We start from the raw sequence: 21,831 nt of genomic DNA, 5'->3' as shown, positions 1-21,831 counted from the left end.
TTGGTATTAAAAATCTTTGATACATCAAACAGATATTTTCCTTCATGCACATTGCAACCCATGGAAAAAGTTATTTCTCAGCTCTATACTGTGCTATACTGACAACACAGACAAGGCTGTGTCCTTTATTTAAACAAAATACTGCCATCCCTAAATTAACTGAAGAGACATTCTTATGATTGAGTGTTCTCTCTCTCTGAAAGACATTGGACCTGGCATAACTTCATCTCACATCCTATCTGCAGGAATTGGTCTAGTACAGACTTTAGATTATCTTGCTGAAAAAGTGGATAGCTGCCACATCAGTTAAGAGGGAAATTTTACTCCAGATTTTACCCCACTCTTTAAAAATTATGTCCCGAATCTTACTGCCAAAATTTGCTTCAGGTATTAGCCCACAATTTAAAAAATCTGGTCACAGCCCCCAAAATTTGGTCTGGCTTTTAGTCCACAATTTAAAACATCTGGCCAAGGTCCTGAATCCTATCCTCAAAATTGGATCAGTACTTTGGCGAGCACCTTTAAAATTCAAATTAAACTGCAGAGTGGATTTACTACCCTGAGGACATGGAATCCCAGCTACAAGAGTTCTTCTTGACAGTTTATGCATGTTACTCTTGTCTGGTAAAAGAGAGCATGAACTAGGTAATACGAGGGCTATCCAGAAAATCTGTTACGTTTTGGAATTAAAAATTAACTAAGTATAGGATAAAATATTTATTATATGCAGTTAAAAGCCATACTTCAGTAGTACCTTTAAACACAGTCCTCATTCAAAATTAGGCCCTTTTCAGAATTATTAATGAGTTTACAAACTTCCTACCCTCTGCATTTTCCCGCCGCGTAATGAAAGTCAGCCAGCTGAAGAATGACTGCAGGAGGGAGGAGCAAGCAAAACACCCGCTCTCTCTTCTTTCGCAAGATCTCAAGAATCAAAACATTGAGCCTTTCCTTTCCTGTCAGCTCAAAGAAAAGGCGTGAGTTTACCTCTCCTTCCAATGAAAAGCAGCCAGAGTCAGCCAGGGCTTCGGGGCTGCTTTTCAACGGAGGCTACGCCGCTCTCCTCCAGGCTGCTTTTCGAAGCATATGGGGGAAAAGGGGAAGAAAGTGTGGGTAGTTCCATTGGAGCTACCCAAAACACACTTTCTCCCTGTAGTGTGGAGGAAGACACTTTGGCGCTTCCCCTCCATTTTGGCAGGAATGTGTGCAGGGCCTTTTGTGCGTCATCTGATGACACATAGCAGGCCCTGTTCTTGATACAAATAAAAGCAGTAAAAAGAGCTAAAATGCCCCATGTGAAAAGGATCTAAGGATATGCAGAATTCTGTAGTTCGTCATATGCTTCTACTCTGCTGTTGTCTTCAGGGATTACAAGTATTAGAGAAACACTTATGATGTTCAGGGGTATTCACTGGCTATTCCACTAAAACCCTAAAACCTGTTATAGGCTTTGGGAACCATACTATATTCCCATATGTTTTTATTGCAGCTTTTGATTGCTCAATGAATTTGCAATGAGTTACACATTTTTTTTGGTGGGAAAGGAAGCCAAATCCCAACCCCGAGTCATCTGCACTGGCATCTCAAATTAAGATACATTACGGTTTAGTCCCTAGTTTTCTTTCTGGACCATCTCCCATATTTAAATATATATTCAGTTTCTTTTGCCTTCTTTTTTCCATCAGTAAAAACAGGATCTGAAATTGATTTCCAGAAATGTTATCCTATTGCTCAGCAGTAAAGTATGTGCTTTTCATGCAGAAGGTCCTTGGGTCAAACCGCACCATCTCCACGTGTATAACAATTGCATGGGGAGTGTGTGTGTGTGAAGGGATTGTCAGCTTCCATAAACATTCTGCTTTTCCTGTGAAATTCTGCTTTCTAATGTCTCCAGAATTCATGAGGTTTCTATAGGTCAATATGTGATTTGAAAGCATATACACTCCCACCTAAAATTTCTAATATTTCAGAGTGGGATATTGAAAATAATTTATACCTAGAACTATTGTATTTACTGTGTCCACATTTGCAAAGTAATATGGTCTGTCCCTTTTATTTTGGTGCCTATTTCTAAATACCCAACTGACATTTTAAGCTACAAATTTGGAGCCTGAAAGAAAATTCATTTGGGAAGCAGAATTCCTGTTTGGGGGATAACCTTCTTTTGTTCACCCTAACCAGTAAGAACCTCATGATCATCTAAGAAAGCATGTTGAAACTAATGATGGACAACAGTAGAGATGGCAAGATATTTTCCTTATTGATTAGCCAGCTGAAAAAAGGTTTCCCAGAATTTGAAAAACGCTGCTTCCAGACTTCTGTGCATTTTGTGTTGATATTTTAACATCTCCAAGTATTGTGGGCAGGGAAATTAATCTTCACAGAAATACACATGGGTTTCCCCAGTTAAAAAAAAAAGAAAGAAAACAAAACAAAACATGAAACCTATAGGACACTGAAAAACTATAGCTGGAGTTACACTAAAAATGTGCTTGCTCTGACTTAGAAACAAATTCAACTTAAAAACAAATCTACAAAACCAATCTTGTTTGTAACTTGGGGATTGCCTGTATTTCCACAGTATTTATAATTTCTTATTTTAGATATGAGTTATTTTTGATGTGATTTCTTATTATTTTGTGTTACATATTTTAACTATTTTACATACCTTGTACTTTTAGCTATGATTTTATTGTAAGATTGTTAGCAGCCATGACCATTCTGGATGAGATTACAAGGGCCACTTAGTCCAACTCACGTCTGCCACATTCCTGATGAATGCCCACCCAACCTTTGCTTAAAAACCTCCAGAAAAAGGACTTCATCAGACAAAGCAAGAGGAAAGTGGGGGAAATCAGAGGGAACCATATTAACTCATTCCCTCTCATCTTTCCCCGTCTTGAGGGATAATCAGCAATTCCACATCCTTACCCATCTTTTCCCTGTCTTTCTCCTCTCCTCCCCCTGCTTTCTCCCATCTGGAACCTGTGGCATGGTCTCCATGGGACTCCTCCATAGGAGCTCTGTTTGCTAAGCGCATAGAAATAGAACTCGAAGCCTGTGGGATGAAGTCCAAGAAGAGACCACTCCAAAGGCAGCATGTTCCACTGCTGAACAATCTTACCTAAACATTCCACCTAAACTTTAGGAAGGTTTTGTTATTTCCACCTAAACTTTAGGAAGGTTTTTTTTTACTCCATTTTGTTATTTAACATTATATACACAATACATGTAGGAGGTCTAATGCTTCACCAGCAGCTGATGTTGGCTCAGAGAGGGAAAGAAACAAGGATTCAACTACAAATTGAGCACACTCCTCGTTCCCTCCCCCAGGAACTGAGAGCACGTCTTCATTGTACAAATTGCTTTTCAGCCCTTTCCTCCTCACTGGTAAGCAGTGATAGTAACAGCAGACCCTCACAAGACTTGATGGATGCTGGAGATTTTCAACCCATCCCAAGAGAGAGAAATATGCCTGTTAGGTTTATATAAGCATATTTCTCATAGAATCAATGATCTGGAAAAGAACACAAGGGCCATCCAGCCGAACCTTCTCTGAAAGTTTTTAAACAGAAGCCTTTGTTTGTTTTAGGAATAAGAGCAGATTGGTATCCTGTGTCTGCTTAAAGACCTCAAGAGCAGAAAACTCCATCACACTCAAGGCAGCATAATCCACTGTGATACAGCTCTGACCATCAGAATGTTCTTCCTAAAGTTTAGGTTGACTCTCTTTTCCTAATATTTCTATATGTTCACGAAGGGATGGGGAAAGCAAAGTATTTTTGTCATTTTCATATGCCTTCACATCTTCTCAAGCTTTCATTAATGGGAAATTTCCTTTACTGTCACAAATGTTTATATTTATATACATATTGAAATATGTATTTCAAACATATTTTCTGTCTAAACACATGCTTTTAAGCCAAAAAATAATGTGTTAAGTCATCGAGGATGCATAAAACTGATGAATTACTTGGTCTGGATCTTCATATTAGTCCATAAAAGAGATGATATTGGAATGTGCAAATATCACATTCCTCAGACATCCATAGCTCCTCATTTTGTGGTATTTTCTTAACTGTTTTGAGGACCACCAGGGATGAGGGAATGAACCCACCTCTTTCTGTTCCTAGAATAATCTCCAAGCACAATGAAACACTTGTGGTTTAATAGAAACATAACATATGAAGTTGTTTCCTCTTCTTGTAATTCTCTCTGCCCTTGTTTTTCTTTTTAAAAATTATTGGGGGGTTTTTGCCACCAAAGTAATAAGAGTCCATTACTGCCTATTAAAATATCTCTTTTACACATAGACGTGTAAAAACTTACATTGCTCTAGAAAAGATAATTGCATTAGCATGTTATTCCGTTTCTTTGGCAGCCGATGACAAGACTGCCGCTACAAGTCTTGCCATTTTCATCATTCTTGCTTGTTATTGCCTTTGTCTCATCTCTTTCTAGGCAACCAAGCTGAAAGAAATGGGTGGCCTACAGTCAAAATGGTTGAGGCTTGTGAATGACGTAGCTTCTCTGATAAATAAAGAAATAAAAACCTTCTGTTGGTTTCTATTTTTTAAAGAACTAACTTAAAATTGTGTTCTTATCTAAAAGAAAGCAACGGTGGGATTTACTTCCAACGTAGTATTAGATTCTAAAGCAACAAAAGCCTTCTAGCTACCTAATATTTTTCCACCAAGATGCTATAAGGATGCACACCGGATGTGGGAGAGATTCTTTTACATATACTAAACAAATGCTCACAATAGATGCAGGACTACCTGTGATTTTTCCATGATCCAGAAACCACAAACCAAACATCTGCTATATCTAGTAAAGCCAGATGTGGGAAGGGAAATATCTTCCAAAATGTTTGGGAAGTTTGTGGCCAAGCAACATCAGAGTGCTGAAGGCTATATTTCAGAGTACTGAATGGCAAATGTTATTAATGAAAATAAAAATTTTAAAAATCATGGGGGGCTATGGGGTCGGGAGAGAACATGCACACAGTTCAAAAACATAAAGAAAAAAATGGGTGTATTGAAAGAAATATGTTTATTCCCAATAGATTTCCATCAATTTCTACATATGGTTCTAAACCAGGGCTGGGTCATAAAATGTGTTGTACACTACAGTTCATATTGAGCAGATATGGTTTTTAGAAGACTAAAAACCTTGTAAAACTCTCATGATTCCATAGTATTGAGCCATGGCAGTGAAAGTGGTGTCAAACTTCACTAATTCTACAGTGTAGCCTTACTTGCAGAAAGAGTCGGAGATCTTTTAGGCATTTGCATGTGCCAAATCCACTGTGAAGGTGCAGCTTCCAAAAGGGAAAGCTTCAGAAGCCAAAAACCTCTACATGGTGTCTGGAAAGCACAGTTCAATAAGACTCTCTGTTCTTAGAGATAAGTTTAGCCTCTTCCAAATACAACTCCTGCTTGAAATGGATCCATCCCTGGTACCACTGTTCCTCAGGCCTCTGACAGTTCGTTCTTAAACAACTTCTTGCCTTTGAAAATGTGGACAGGAACCTGGTGATCTTTGAAACAGGAGTGGAACTGTCATGTTTCTCCAGACTGTACCAGGGAGGGAAGAAATTAAAAATTCAATACTGCCTAACCATTATTTCTTGCTTAGAAGCCTGAAACTGTATTTTTCTCTTTCTGCTGGGTTCTTCCAGCTACTAGTTACTTTCTCCTCCCTGTTTTAAGAGTTGGAGTTGTTTGTGTTCTGTTTTCATTTGTGCTTTCTAAGAGGGTGAAAGGAATGACAGCAGGGGAGTCTGTTTTACTAAAGTGTGCATTCCACAATCTTTCATGGAAAATACTAACTAGTTTTTTCCTCCTTGTCACTAGTAATCTCCAGGAAAACTGAATGGCTTTGAGGAAATTTTCCAATTAGCATTTGACAGTGACTTTGGGCTGTAGTAAAGGCACCAGATTCCATATGATCTTGGAAGCTAAACCGGATAAGCTCTGGTTAGTTCTTGGATAGAAGACCTACAAGGAATACCAGGTGTTGTAGGCAAACCACCTCTTGAAAAATCCTTGCCTTAGAGAACATCCACACTGCTAAATTGGAATGATTCAGCACCACTTCAATAAGCATGGCACAAGCCCATGGTATCCTGGGATTTGTGGTGTGTTGAGCCATGGCATTTAATGTGGCACCAAATGGCTATAATTTTACACTGTGGATACAGTCCTATGGAATATATGAGTTTGTCCTAAGTCAACAGGTGACTTGAAGGCATTGGCACACAGGCAAACACATACACAAAGCCTTCCGAGGTACCAGAGGTATCACCATTGTCTTTCAGCTCATGTTCTCATGTGTTTAGGAGCTCAAGTGAAACAGCTTGAATCTATCCAGTAACATGTACTACATAATCTTCTATACTTGTCTCAAAGCTCTCTCTTTCCTCCTCCCAGCATGGTCTCCCTCCTGCTGTTTCCAATGTTGCTTCCCTTTTCTGCTTTCATTAAAATGGCAACTCATTCTAGGAAAGGGTACCTGGAATTAATCTCTTCCGGAATACGTTCCTTCTGTTTGTTAATTTAACATGTTTATGCAATTGCTCCTGCTTAGATTTCTGCCTTCTGGCCAAGGCAGCAAAGAATGCTCACCCCAAAATAGCCCCTTAATCCTGTTGCTGTAGTGTTTCCTACTTTATGTGCAATACTTTAGAAAGGCACTCTCTACTTCCATTACAGGGCTCTTTTCATTCTGGCATGATTCCATGCCAAGACATATTCCATAGTGAGAGTACAGAAAGTAATTGAGGTGCTGATGAAATAGTGAGATGAGAAAGGGAAGAGCATGAATAAATGGTCAATTTAAGCACACAGACAGTAATCCTAATCATACCAGTGTGGAAATAGAGATCCCTTTGGTTAAGGACTGTGGTTAAAATAGATTTAAGCAGAACTAACTTCAAATTATACTGTTTTGGACAGCAAATCTTAATTATCCAAGATGAACAAAGTGCAATGCTCAAACCATGCCTTAAAGAACTTTAGAAAAGTGTGCATTACACACAATCATTTATAAACATTTCAGGGCTAAACGACACATGTGTTATATACTCTTCAACTCCTAATGTGTCAGGACAGTATTAATACTCTGTTGTCCCACATTTTCAGCTGCTTTTTCAATGTTTTGGTTTTTCTCATCTCTTCCCACCTTTCCCCTTTGTCTTCATCTTACTTCAGTTGATGCAAATTGATTTCATATTGCTAAAGGTGTTTGTAGCCTATTCATTAATCATAACGGAGAGACAAACCCTTCCCAGTCAGCTAGGAAAAAGCAAACAGCTTCAGCCTTTCCTAACTTGTCTGTTCAGTTTGCACCTCAAGTACAATCCAATGTTGCTTGGTTCCATGTTTGCTGGGTTTTATCTGTGAAATGGAAGCCCCTGGTGGCACAGCAGATTAAACCACTGAGCTGCTGAATTTGCTGATCGAAATGTCAGTGGTTCAAATCTGGGGAGTGGGGTGAGCTCCCACTGTCAGCCCCAGCTTCTGCAAAGCTAGCAGTTCAAAAATATGCAAATGTGAGTAGATCAATAGGTACCATTCCAGTGGGAAGGTAATGGCACTCCACGCAGTAATGCCGGCCACATGACTTAGGAGGTGTCTACGGACAACGGAGATGAGGCCCAACCCCCAGAGTCAGACAAGACAAGACTTAATGTCAGGGGGAAACCTTTACATTTACCTATCTGTGAAATGTTGGCAGACATGTATTAAATGCACAGCACATAGCTAGGGGGCAGAAGAAAACCAGTGTTGTATAGTGGTTTGAGTGTTGAACTACTACTCTGGAAACTAAAGTCTGAATCCCCCTTTGGCTAGGGAAACCTACTGGGTAGCCTTGGGCAGGTTACTCTCTGTCAGCCTCAGAGAAAAGCAGTGGCAACCCACTCTGAATAAATCATGCCAAGAACACCTTGTGATAGGTTTGCCTTTTGGTTGCAGTAACTGAGAAATAATTTGAAGACACACAACAACTAACACAGCTTAGAAACTATTTGAAGATAGCCAGATACACACACAGGGTCTGATTACAATTGGATTCAACAAATAAGATAGAGGACATTTAACCCCCTAAATTTTCTACTTGTCTGAATTCCTTGAAACACTAATCAACACACAAAAAGGTGACTTCATTTATACCAATAACTGTTTTAGCTCCTATTTGGGAGAAGGAAAATAGAGGGAGCAACTGGGGTTAGGTTCAGGCCCTTATGCATTTAACTGTTAATAAATAATAAAGAGGTTTAGGGTATACTGTGTTTTCTTCAGGGGTCCTGTGAAATCTGTTAACCTTTTAACATAACTTGGAATGAGGTGTTCAGTGGTGAGAAAGTAGTTTCTCAAAATGATAATTTGTGTATTCAGCTAGTGACCCAGGGTGGGTGCTGGAGAGGAGGTGCAGTCAACTGTAGGATATTGTTGACACAGCAGCCAGAGACATCTGGAGTTCTTTTTGGCAGGTTGACACCTGCTGGTTTTGTGGCTTCATGTAGTTTGGGCTGGTGCACACAGTGCTTTCTCAACCAGCTAAGGAGGAATGGGTAGAACTGTAGGATCCACTGTTGCTCAAACCTGGGGTGGGATGTGGAGATGTGTGTCCTTACCTGGAAGCCTCTAAATTGTGGAAGTGGCTTTCAACTGAATTCAAGATAAATAAAAAGTCAGTTCTACTCAAATGACTCAGCTGGCTAAAAGGAGAGGTGGGGGCAGCATCCTTCCCTCTCTGGAAGGCTCAAGCAAACACTGCTGCAGTCTCTCCTTGTTTGTGTGTATACATCATGTTCCAAAGCAACACATTTTTCGCCCGATATTGGATTTATTCGAACCTTTTTACTATGTGTTTTCCATGGTCAAGTACACATTATGGGTATGCATTTTGTAGCCACTCCCTGCCTTTTTCCCACTTTTTTCTGGGTTTTCAGACCTATGTAGGTGGACCTCAGAGAGAATTTTTAAATCAAATCAGTAAATAATCAAATTCACAAATGTGGAGGGGCAACTGTAATTGTATAAACATCATTTCCCCTCTCATTACTCACTTCTTTTTCTAAATGAAAAAGAATTATACCATTATATAGCAGACAGTTTTTCTGTGATTCTAGGATTCCATCATATAGCTGTTGCTACAGCTCCTCAATGTTGCTTGTCTAATGGGACCTAAAAGTGATACATTCGGTCACACAGTACTGGGACTTATGGTCAATTTTCAGAAATTTTAATTTGGGGGGGGGGGGGTCTATCTCTTTTGAAAGGCGGCTGCCAGTTTTCAGTCAGACAATGTTTTCCAGTTGTGCAGCCATGTGTTGTGTTGCAGTTTCATCAATGGCATGAGTACATTCAGCAAGATGGTGTTTATTGTGTTTATTGCTTAGGGGCTTCAAGTGCTCATAAAGCACACCCAAAAGTTAATTTGCATCAAACCAAACACATGCTGTCACGGCATATTCATGACAGGCTCCATTCATATAAGTCAGCCCTGAAAACTGGCTGCCACATGCAGAGAGACTTGTGAGAACAAACCCTGAAAGGGCAAGAAAAACACATTAAAAGTCACCCTCAAAGAATGAGAAAAAATGTTTCATTAAAACATGCTGGCAAAACGTTTGACCCATCAAGCAGAATATAACCAACTAACCATAATGGCCAACCAAGCCCTCAATGATCTACAGAATGTGTTGTGTGCTAACTTTGATGATAAAATACAGAATCCATAACAAAACTGGTAACTTCATTGGTTTAACATGGTCTTATATTGTGCCCTGGTAAGATCTGACAAGATTTACATCACTGTTTGTTGCTTGACCAAAGGAAAAAGGATATTGAGAAGATGAAAATGGATTATATTTTATTATGTTTCTGAATAATAATAATAATAATAATAATAATAATAATAATAATAATAATAATAATCAACAACAACAACAACTTTATTTCTATTCTGCCCTATCTCCCCAAAGGGACTCAGGATGGATTCCAACAAACAACAGCATACATTTAATGCTTTCAAAAAACAGATAAATATTGGCATAAAATACCAACAAGACTAAATAATAAAACAAACGAAATCCATTAAAAAAAGTTAGGTTTTTGAAACATTTGTGCATTGCTTTGAGATTTATCAGACATTTTACCTGTACCTAAACTTCCAAATGGATTCAAATCTGGAACACCCTAGGAAGTTACAGAAGATATTCAAGAATTTGTTGTTGTTGTTGTTGTTGTTTTTGTTGTTGTTGTGTGTCTTCAAGTCATTTTATGGTGACCATAAGGCAAATCATAGGGTTTTCTTTGCAAGATTTGTTCAGAGGGGGTTTGCCACTACCTTCCTCTGAGGCTAAGACAGTGGTTCTCAACCTAGGGTCCCCAGATATTTTTGGTCTACAACTCCCAGAAATCCCAGCCAGTTTACCAGCTGTTAGGATTTCTGGGAGCTGAAGGCCAAAAATATCTGGGGACCCCAGGTTGAGAACCACTGGGCTAAGAGAATGCATTATGCCCATTAGGCATGTTCTCCAGAATTGTAGTCCAGTGCTTAAACCACTACACATCTCTGGCATGGGGAATTCTTTCAAATTTCCAGCTATCTTGTATACTGAAAATTTTCCACATTGACCCACATTTTCTTCAGTTACCAGTTAAAGTCAATACCAAGTTCTCCTGTTTTGGCTTCTTTCCTCCAATTGCAAATCAGAAGGTTGTTAAATATTTGGCAGACTACACTACATGTTTAGTGGACTGTATTAGATTTCTCAGGTCACAAGGTGTCCAGTCCTGCTTTAAGATATAACTGCATGTTTATCTCTCTCCCTCCCTCTCTCTCTCTTCCTCATGCACACATTCCCTGTTTGTGTGTGTGCACCCATGTCTATATGGAGGGGGAGATAATCCCAATTTTAATAAGTGTGTCTACTGGCAGAGTAAGCTATTCAGATTCATTAACAATAAGCCTGCAGATAGGAAAGGCTATGGATATGGAGCATGTGAAACCGTGCCAGAAGTCAGTTATGCTCTGCTACATCTTATGCCAGACAAAATCTTAGGTGCAGTGAGAATTTTAGCTTGAATCAGTTAAGCGTGCTGGGATTAGAGAAGAAAGAGGGAGAAGGGAAATAGGATCATTCAGTATAGGTTCACTACACATGTATATGACAACTGTCAATGGGGGAGAAATAATTTGTCATAGACTGCACAAAACAAACTTCTGCACAGAAGGAAAAATGACAGTTGAAATCAACAAAACAAACAGAAACCAAATAATAAAGATTGGGATAGAAGGTTGCTGAAGCAACCAAAACTGATAATTGGGGTCTGAGTGTTGAGCAGATTTACTAGGCAATAAAGGCCACAATGTGTTGTTGGAATAAAAAGGTCACAGTGTTATCAGTTACAGTTGAAGAGGTTTGGCTGAGCATAGACATGTATGCATTCATCAGAGACAGGCTAACTGCCTGAAACCATTTATTCCCAGCATGGGTTGGGAGATATCAGAACTCGCTCAGAATACTGTGTCCAATTCTGGGCAACACAGTTCAGGAAAGATATTGACAAACTGGAAATATCCAGAAGACTGTGATCAAAATGGTCAGTGGAAAACATGCCTTGTGAAGAGTGGCTTAAGCAGCTGGGTACATTTAGCCTGGAGAAGAAAAGGTTAAGATGGGATATGATAGCCATGTTTAAATATTTGAATTGATGTCTTCTTGAAGATGGAGCAAGCTTGATATTTGAAAGGTCGTCATATTGGAGATTTGTCTTCTCCTGCCCAGAGACCAGGACACAGAGCAATGGATTCAAATTTTAGGAAATGAGATTCTACCTAAACATTTGGAAGAACTTCTTGATGGTATGAGGTGTTCAACAGTTGAATATGCTGCCTCAGACTATGATGGGGTCTCTTTCTCTGGAGGTTTTTAAACAGAGTCTGGTTGGTCATTTCGTGGAAGTTCTCTGATTGTGTGTTCCTATGTGGCAGAATGAGGTTCAGCTGGAAGGCCCTTGTGGTCTTTTCCAATGCTATGATTCTATGTAGGATTGTCTATAGGTGAAGGCCATCACATGGTTTTTCATGGGGTGAAGCAGGCCGATCAGCCTCCAAGCTTGCCTTGACACTGGCTGCCTACACCTCTAAATGGGATCCCTAAACTGGAGATGACAGGCACTCCTGCTCACAAACTGCACCTATCCTTTCACTAAAGCCACCAAAAGTTGTGACAAAGGAAATAGCGAAGAACAGAAATATAGTCACAGAACCTCAGCTCACTGGAAAGCAAAAATAAAGCTAAGGAATAGAAGGCAAGAAAAGCAAATCTCAAAGATGGGCTTCTTAGCAGGGGGTTGGACTGGATGGCCCATGTGGTTTCTTCCAACTCTACTATTCTATGATTCTATGATTCTATGTATTGTGACATATGGCAATATGTTTTGTAGGCATAAGAGATATTGAGGGTGTGCCAAGAGGCAGGTTGGCCCAATGTAAATGAGCTTTTGGAGCAGCCCTAGATAAAACCCAGAGAGCCAGGACCACATTCATTCTGCTTTGCTATCCACTGTGCACTCTCCATTCCTTCTTGCCGGTCATTCATGTGCCCCATTCTGACATCAGCACACAACATACAGGAGCTTGGATAGATCTCCATATGTGTGTGGGTATGTGTGCGCGCACATGAAAAATAATTCAGGGACATGTGAATATCTTCTTGATCTCTAAAGACCTTCCAGGACAATCCTATAAAAGAAATTAAGCCAAGGTCACTGTCAGGCAGGCAGGCAGGAAGTCATGCTATAACACAAATTACTGCAAGATTTTGTTGCCTGAAATCAGGCAAATAAAGGAATACTGCCCTCCTGAAATCCAGAATTGTTGCATCCAGAGCAAGGGACTTATGCTGATCTAAGGCAGATGATCCCACAAAAATGTGTATGAAAATAATAATAGTTTGCTCCCTGTGGTGTCGAAGGCTTTCATGGCTGGGATCACAGGGTTGTTGTGTGTTTTCCGGGCAGTATGGCCATGTTCCAGAAGTATTCTCTCCTGATGTTTCGCCCACATCTATGACAGACATCCTCAGAGGTATAGTTTGCACCCTTCCAAGTCACTCAAAATCATCAGCCTTAGATTGCTGCCTGTCACTGCTCAAAAGTAGATGGACAAGCTATAACTATGACTAGCTTGCATTGGTTTTAATACAGGGGTGGGTTCATGTGATCTTTCTGATATTGTTGAATTGTAACATCCATCAACCCTAGAAATTACAGCCAGTTGTGAGGATTATTGGGAGCTGCAGTCCAACAATATCTTGAGGAATGCATTATTTACTCATTGTTTGGGACACTTGAACAGTGCATTTACATTTTAAAAGCAATACTTTAACTGCTGTGGCCTGTGCTATGCAATCGTGAGAGTTGTTTTTTTACAAGGTCTTCAACCTTCTCTGTGAAAAAGTGCTGGTACCTTGCCAAACCACAACTCCCATGATTCCATAGCATTGAGTGATGGCAGTTAAAGAGGTCTCAACTGGCATTAACTCTACAGTAGATGTCATTGTTTGAAAAAGGCTATATTTGGTTTCTGTATGAAGTGACTGTGATATTCCAGACAGGCTAACGGTAATATTAATATTTTTAATAAATATTCTAAAAATAAATGTGTTGCTATACTGGTTTATGATGGCGTCCTCATAGTTTAGCTATGATCAAATGGGCTGCTTGACAAGCAAAAGCCTACTATGACAAATCTAGTTTACTTCACAATGCTTTGAGAGAAGCACAGGCATCATAATGTTAGCACTAGCATATCATGGATTCAGACATTAACACTGCATTGCTAAGATTTTCTATGAAGTTGAATGGCAATTCAAGGACTGACAAGTGTTTAGTTCAGAAAACTTGTGCCATCATACATTAGTTTGCAAGGTGCCAGCAAGATTAAGATTTTCTATATTTAGAGAGAGGTCCCTCTGATATCCTCCAGCTATATGCAATGATTGTAATGTCAGCACTGCAATTTCTGGTGGAACCTGCATCTGTGGCACTCCAGCCATAGAGAACACTATGCATATTTTGTTTAATTGTTGTTTATATGCCTAGGTGAGATCTCAATATTTACAGCCACTTTTGGTTAGAATAACCAACTGGGATCCAAATGCCAAACTGTTCTATTTTCTTTCTGAGAAGAATCTACACTCAGTCCATCACATAGCTGAATTTATTATAAAGGCTCCCCACCGGAGAGATCTCTTTCTCTCACAAAACGAGGTCTCTTGTCATGGCGATGAATTTATTTAAAATCATTTTGTAATTTAATCCAATCCTATGTTAGCAAACTTATAATTTAATCAAGTTTAAGTGCTTAAATGTATTTTATTACAGGAATGTTAGGATAGGGATTTGTGCTTATTGTGTCTTTGTATACTTGTCTTTTGTCTTTTACCGTTGATATGTCAGAGGACTAATCAATAAACAAATCTCTCTGTCTGTCTGTCTAGTAGAAATGTGGAATGGCAGCAAAGTAGGGAAAGAGCCCGTTTTTAGTTGATCCACTAAATCCTCCATCTATGCAATGCTTGTTAACCAGGAGAAACAAAAGGAAGCATATAACTTTCTTTTGCAACAACTCCACACTCCATTCCCTGTCCTAGAACACTTCACTCACACAGCTCGCATGGAGCCTGCCAGCTCTCATCACATGATGCACATCTACTTCCAGGGGGCTTGGTGACAGCTGCATCAGTGAAGTGTGCTAGGAGGGGGGAAATCTGAACATGGGAAACTACCTGTGTTCAGATAAGAAATCATGAGGACAGTGCAAGAGCACACTGGAAAGGTACACTTTCCAACATGTGATGGGCAATGTGGGATGCTAAGTGATGGACTTGTCCTGCTGACCCAAGATTTGCCATGCTGCCCTACGGATCCCCCCATTGTCCCCTGCATCAAGGACCTCCATGTGATGAGGCCCCGAGTGTGTAAAATAGAGGGAGGAATTGCTATGCTCTCTGTTAGGTGTATACAAGTATGGCTTTACAACACACTCTTTCTACCTCCTTCTCTTCATAATGATGGTAACAGCATGGATTATACAGAACTCTGTAAAAAAAATTGGCACCAGACCTCATCTCTCTTTTCTCTATCTGTCAAAACTAAGTAAGGCTTTGGTCGTTCAAGCCCACCCCCATAAACTTCCAGCAAGCTTGCAATTTCAGCATATGTCCCCTTCCCCATATTAGGTCATGCTAAGTGTTCAGTTTTAAAGATATAAAGGAGAGGGAATGTCTGCTTATTTTAAGTGGAAGGTTTTAATCAAGCTTAGTCAACAGTATACACCATTCTCGAGGAACCACAATGTTTTCATTTATTGAATAATTGACTAGACTAGAATTAATGCTGATGTGAGACATTCAAATTGCACTTCTGATGATGTTACATTCATAGCTTTTAAAAAATCGGTTCCTTATGGTGTCGGGGAAAGTAAAGGAGATCTAGGGGCAACTTCAGGACTAAAAACCTCCTACAGGCCTAAAACTGATTGTTCTGCATCTGCAACTTATTATACATCATTGTTTTTCCTGTCTAGTTTAGTAGCTCCAATTAAGACTAATTCATCTTCCTTTGTTTCAATTGCTGGAAATAATATAATATCTACCAGGAGGCCGCTACATCAATGAAACACCAATGTAAACAGAAACCTCTTCTGTTCTACTGGAAGTATTCATTTGAGAGTCTGGAGTGAAGTATTTTTCGTCTAGGGTGGCACCTAGCTCTACTGGTCCTTTGTCCATATCTTCAGGAAGATAGGCTAACATGAACCAGGGACAGAGAGCCACATTTAGATGGTTAAAACCTAGATTTAGATTGGCTTTCTTCTAGGCAAGATAGTAAGAATAGTTCAGGTTTTATAAGTACAGAATTAGTCTGTTTCCCAAAAAGTAGCCACACAATACATGTGTTGATTCTGGTTTATATTTTGCAGATTACTTTGGACTTCAGTTCCCAGAAGCCTATATAGAATGGTCAATGGGATTCCAGGAATCCAAGTCCAAAACTTCTAAAGGGTCAATAGCGGAAAAACACATGTTGTTTTTTGTTTTCAGAGAACAATGCATAACCTAGACTTATGTATTCATAGCCACGAGAGCCACCATTCCTCTTAATGTTCCTTCACAAAGGCATGAGTATCCCTCTGGGCAACTAAACCAGGAAATCCCAAAAGGATGGCCCCCCATGAGGGTCTGTCTTCAGGGACAAACTGTCACGCCTGAGGCAACGGAGCACTAAGAACCGAACACAGAGGCCAATAACTATCTAATATCTTTATTAAGGAAATATATAATAATAATAAAAACAAGTAGAAAATATGGTCCAGAAGCAGACCTATCAGATGAGGTCAAATATAGTCCAGAAATGTTTTGTCCAATAAATGATATTAGAGTTCAAAGTAGAATCCAACAAACCGAAACACACACTATTGCCAAGCAATAGTGTGGGGAAATGTCCAGGATCTTTCAAGGTCCAAGGTAAATCCACAACAAGGCTGAAAACAAAACTTGATTCTAGGAACAAGGTCCGTGACTAGGAACAAGGCAAGGCAATTCTTGAATACTTGGATAGGCAAAGCAAGGAGACTGGGTTTGCGGACTTTGTGAAGTCCACACTAGGCTGGAAACACGAAATCACTCCTGAAGCTGCTCTGTTGACTTCGCACGGAACCTACCGTGCCAGGCACATTTAACTAGGTCTCGTTTTCCTGCAAAGCAGGTGTCCAGCGCTCCCTTTCCCTAGGGAACAGGAAACGAAACACAGCTCTCTCCAGATGTGAGACTCCCTAGATTTTCCCAGGGGAACATGGCTAATCAGTGTCTTGTTTAGCTGCAAGTCTCAAACTCCTCCGAACCTGCTCCTTCTCTCCCCTGCCTGCAGTATAGGATTGTCTCCTAACAAAAGAGGGTGAGAACTGCTCAAGGTCTGTTTTAATGGGTTCTTGGGCAAAAACATCAACATCAGGCATCTGGAAAAATTCCGTCTCTTGCTGAGCCGGCGAAAACCCCATGTTTTCATCTTCATCAGCCACGGTGGCACTGGGAGCAGGACTACAAGGCCCATGAGGCATTACACAAACCAAGAATGGGCAACTTGGATGTCCCTGAAAAGACTCAGAAGTGGAGTGGGCAGATCAAAAGACAACCTGGCAAAATGGCACTATCTAGAAGAATCCTCCATCTTGTGTGACTCTGGAGCAGAAAAACAACTCCGCTGTGACACCTCAGGCAGCGTGAGCACTGGGAATCAAACATGAAGGCCAATAAACAATCTAATATCTTTATTAAGGAAATAAAGGAGACAACAGAAAATAAGCAGAGTATATAGTCCAGCAGTAGACCTTTCAGGAAAGGTCAAATATAGTCCAGTAATATGGAAGCAGATGTCCAGTATTAGAGTTCAAAGTTTTAAATCCATTAACCGAAACACACTCAAACCTTTAGGCTGTTTGAGTGGGGAATTAAGGCAAGATCTGTCCAGAGTTCCAGGGCTCAATCCGAGGCTAGGATGCAAGCAAGGCAAAGTTAATCGTGGTAAAGCTGAATCACTGTCCAGGCTTGGCAGGAAGATGAGAGGCAGCCGGTCTACTCTAGAGTAACGCGCTGCAGAACTAGAGACGATGTGAATCCCTCAACTGACACGTTGAACACAAGATCTATTTGGTGCCCAGAACTTTTATGGGACTTTGCTCTCCTCCTCAGCCAGGTGTCCGAGCTCTTTCCCAAGGGAAAATGACCAAAGTCAACAACTTTGCCAGATGCAGTCCTCCCTGAAAACTCTCAAGGGAACCAGCCTAATTAACGCTGGCTCTCTCTGCTAAACGAGCGCTCCTTCTCAAAACCTGTTTTTCCACATGTGAAGCCTCCCAAGATAATCGGCGGTCAAAACTAACATTCTCTGGAGAACCGGGCTGAGAGCCAAGGCCCTTTCTTGTGAACTGTGGGCTAGAACTGTCCACAGTAGGCACCTGGAAAGGGACGGAATCAAGCGGAAATGGCGGAAACCCCATCTTCAGTCTGCTCCGTAATAGCGATGGGGTCATGACTTGGGGGTCTCTGAGACACTACATCCGCATCTGTATACTTGTCCACAATGCCCTGCCTCATGCCTAGCGGAAAAATTGTTTAAAGCTACAGACAATGCAATCACTGTTGCCTGTTTTTTGTAAAAAAAAAATAACCGCTTGTGTTCCCTTTATTTTTATCAGTTTTATACCTATTTATGCAATGTTTTGATACAAAATGAATAAATAGCCATGTCATATTTTCAATCACATAGGGAACACATAGGTGTTGTAAGAGTTCCTTGATCCTTGTGAAGAAAATACCATGAAACCTTGAGGTCACCATGAGTCAGGAAATCCTTGAAGGTTCACTTTATAGAGTTAGTCGTCATAAGTTGGAAACTACTTGAAGGCACATAGCAACAACAAAGATTACAAAAAACTTGCAGATTGACTGCCTAATTTGGTGATCTAAGTAAATGCTTTACTATGTTTTTTTCATCTCTCTACAACCATAAGATGTCTAAGATGGCAGTTGTACAGTGAGATAATTACACTTGAGGTTCCCTCTAAAAGCTTACAAGAGGAGAACAAGCAGTCTTTGGACCTGGTCCAAATAGGTTTTCTCATTTTATTGATTTCATTTTTTATCTATACTGTAACAGGTATGAGTAGTTCTGGTTGCATCCCCCCCCCCCCAAAATATCCCAAGGACCATAATTGCCTATCCCTGGCATAGAACATTACCAGTAAGGGAGGTGAGGGACTGAAAAATCTGGCATTTGCCTTGGTGCCACAAGATGGCACTATGTTCAAGATGGCACCTGCAATATTTGGAGGTTTCCCCTTTTTAACATGACCCACCTGGCACTTTTTGTGGCTCTTGATCTTCCTGATTCCCTTTTCCCAGGCCCAAACAGCTGTATTCCCTGCCCTAGAAAAGTACAGGAGAGAAAATTCATCTTTTAAATAGACTGCAGGGCCAACTCACATTGTTTAAGTTAAAAAAAAAACCCAACTAAACCATAATTTAGGAACCCCCGGTGGCACAATGGGTTAAACCCTTGTGCTGGCAGGACTGGTGACTTGAAGGTTGGGTTGCTGACCTAAAGGTTGCTGGTTCAAATCCAGAGAGCATGTGAATGAGCTCCCTCTGTCAGCTCCAGATCCATGCAGGGATATGAGAGAAGTTTCCCACAAGGATGGTAAAACATCAAAAAACAGCCAGGTGTCCCCTGGGCAACGTCCTTGCAGACGGCCAATTCTCTCACACCAGAAGAGACTGGCAGTTTCTCAAGTTGCGAAAAAAGCAAACAAACTGTAATTTATGACCAATGATAGATTTCCAGCCAGTTTAAGTTTATTTTTATGTGGGAGACAGCATTTTTAGCTCTCTAAACAGCTCCCTGAAGGGGTCTGTGCAAGAAATCGATCTGGGTTTGCTACAGATGCCTATTCTGTTCTCGGGAAAAGCATGAATGCAATATAAGTAAATACATACATATTGAAATATTTGTATTCTGTCCAAAGGTATCCACTCTGTCGGTTGAAGACTTTCCAGCTTGTACTGGCCTGTGATGGCAATATGCAGATCCTCAGGTTCTGGCCCTCTTCACCAATTCTCAGCATGAAGAGAATAAATTTCAAGGTGAGAACACTTGAAAAGTAGGTATATACACATTTTCCTAATTTGTTAGTCTTGGTGATTTTTTTAAAAAGACATGCAGCTTCAGTTGATTTGATATATCCATTTTACAGACATTGTAAGGGATTTATCCTTATAAGGCTGCCCTTGTGATACTCCCAATTGAAATAGGAATTTGAAGTGCAAAAGCATGGATCATCCTGACACTTAAGAATCTTGCATAGTTCCTTCATAGTGTCCTTGCTCAATTTCTATTAGCCCCAGACTTTCCGTAACTGGGATGGTCGTAGCCTGGTAACTCTATACAAAAACCATCCACCCATCCCACCTTAACTTTCCTATGTGGTTCCATTTGCCCCTCTTTTCCCCATCACTCCCTGATTCCACTGGAAAGAGATTTGGGTGTAACGTCCAAGGCTGTTGTAGAGAACATAGCAAAATACTGAGGTCTCCCTGAAGATCCACCTGTTTTGTGGCTGTCTATATCCCAAAACAGCAACATTTTGGGACCAGCAGTGGTATATTTAGACACAAGAGAGAACTCTAACCCAACATAGGACTTCTTCATTGGATGCACTCCCATTTGTAGAGCTCATTCTTTGCTAGCGAAAGATACTCCTACATCATGATGTTATTTGAGAGGCCATTTGAGGGTGTTGTGATTGCCCAGTATACTGATGCACCTTTAAATTTCCTCTACATGTCTTCTCACTTTCAGAATTATAATGTGATAACATGTTCACTTTTCTCAGAAGGATGCTTTCCCACTCTGTGTCAGTGCCAGTTCTTTCACTGTGTCAAATCCAACTAGAAGCTGAAATTTAGCAGTTATAGAAAATACTCCATCAATGTTTAGAGGTCGAATTCTACGTTTCAACTTCTAAAAGTTTTTTTGGGGGGGTACAGGGAGGTCAGTCCAAGTAAGCTTTTATTTAGAAGGGGAAAATGTGACTCTCTAGATATTGTTAGGCTATGATTCCCATAATGCTCCAGCAATGGTTTAGGACTGCTGGGACAAAAGTATTTGGAGAGTCATAGCTGACTATTCCTAGTGTAGACAATGACAATCAAGTCCAATTTTGAAAAGAATCTCTGGCTGAGTAAATTCCCTCTTCAGAAAGGCACTTTGTAGACTACAACTCCAATGTTGGTGTGGAATTCTGGGAGATGTTGTCCAAAATGTGAATCCTGCCTGTTAGTGCCAGTGTTCTAAGCAATTTAGGGTTGCTGTGTCTTTGCAAGCTTTAAAAGTGCCACAATGCCCTTGGAGTGGCATTTAGTTTTGTTGTTGAGTGCCTTCAGTCAACCTCATCATATGGTAACCTCATGAATAGAAGACCTATAAGTCACTCTATCATCAACAGCCCTGCTCATATCTTACAGATTCAGGGCCATGGCTTCCTTGATTGAATCTACCCAAGTGGAATGTAGTCTTTCTCTTTTCTTGTTGCTTTCTATCTTATCAAGCATCATTGTCTTTTCTAGTGAGTCTTGTCTCCTCATGATATGTCTGAATTAGGGCAGTCCCAGTTTAGTCATCTTAGCTTTTAGGGAAAGTCTAAACTTGATTTGCTCTGGGCTCCATTGATTTATCTTTTTAGCAGTCCATGGTATCTTTTAAACTTTTCTCCAGTACAACATTTCAAATAAGTTGATTTTCTTCTCATCAGCTTTCTTCATTGTCCATATTTCAGAACAATACATAGCAATTGGAAATTTGATGGCATGGACCATCCCAGCTTCAATTTTCAAGGATGTATCTTGACATTTCAGGTTCTTTCCTTGTTCTTTCATAGTGCCCTTCTTAGACAGGATCTACACTGCCCTATATCCCAGAATCAAATCCCAGATTATCTACTTTGAAGTGGATTATATGAGTCTACACTGCCAAATAATCTAGGATCAATTCCTGGGATATAGGGCAGTGTAGATCCAGCCTGTATGCACTGATTTCTTGACTGCAGTCTCCATCCTAATTAATGGCTCAATGAAAGTATGGAAAATCTATTTTGATATCTTCATCATCTGCTTTAAAGTTATATAAAGTATCTGTGGTCATTATTTTTGTTTTCTTCATGTTCACCTGTAAACATGCCTTTGCACTTTTTTCCTTG

The 21,831-nt window shown here is 40.2% G+C and overlaps 1 long non-coding RNA gene across 8 annotated transcripts in view; it reads right to left on the bottom strand.

The window, feature by feature from the left end:
* The window catches only part of LOC103279512 (uncharacterized), an 86,406-nt gene that overhangs the window by 18,862 nt on the left and 45,713 nt on the right, over positions 1-21,831 (bottom strand). For 4 of the 8 annotated variants that reach the window (XR_010002527.1, XR_010002526.1, XR_010002525.1 and 1 more), the window contains 2 exons: positions 19,574-19,693; positions 18,937-19,006 (listed from right to left, as the gene is read on the bottom strand). This is a non-coding gene — a long non-coding RNA (uncharacterized LOC103279512). Of the gene's footprint in view, positions 1-9,934; positions 12,760-16,327; positions 17,309-17,334; positions 18,475-18,936; positions 19,007-19,573; positions 19,694-21,831 lie in introns of those variants that run through there. The other 4 variants (XR_506842.3, XR_010002530.1, XR_010002528.1 and 1 more) reach the window with 4 other exon arrangements.

Source organism: Anolis carolinensis, chromosome 2, assembly GCF_035594765.1.
Source record: "Anolis carolinensis isolate JA03-04 chromosome 2, rAnoCar3.1.pri, whole genome shotgun sequence".
NCBI lineage: Eukaryota > Metazoa > Chordata > Lepidosauria > Squamata > Dactyloidae > Anolis > Anolis carolinensis.
The sequence above is the reverse complement of the archived record's forward strand: the minus strand, read 5'-3'. Positions and strand labels throughout refer to the sequence as shown.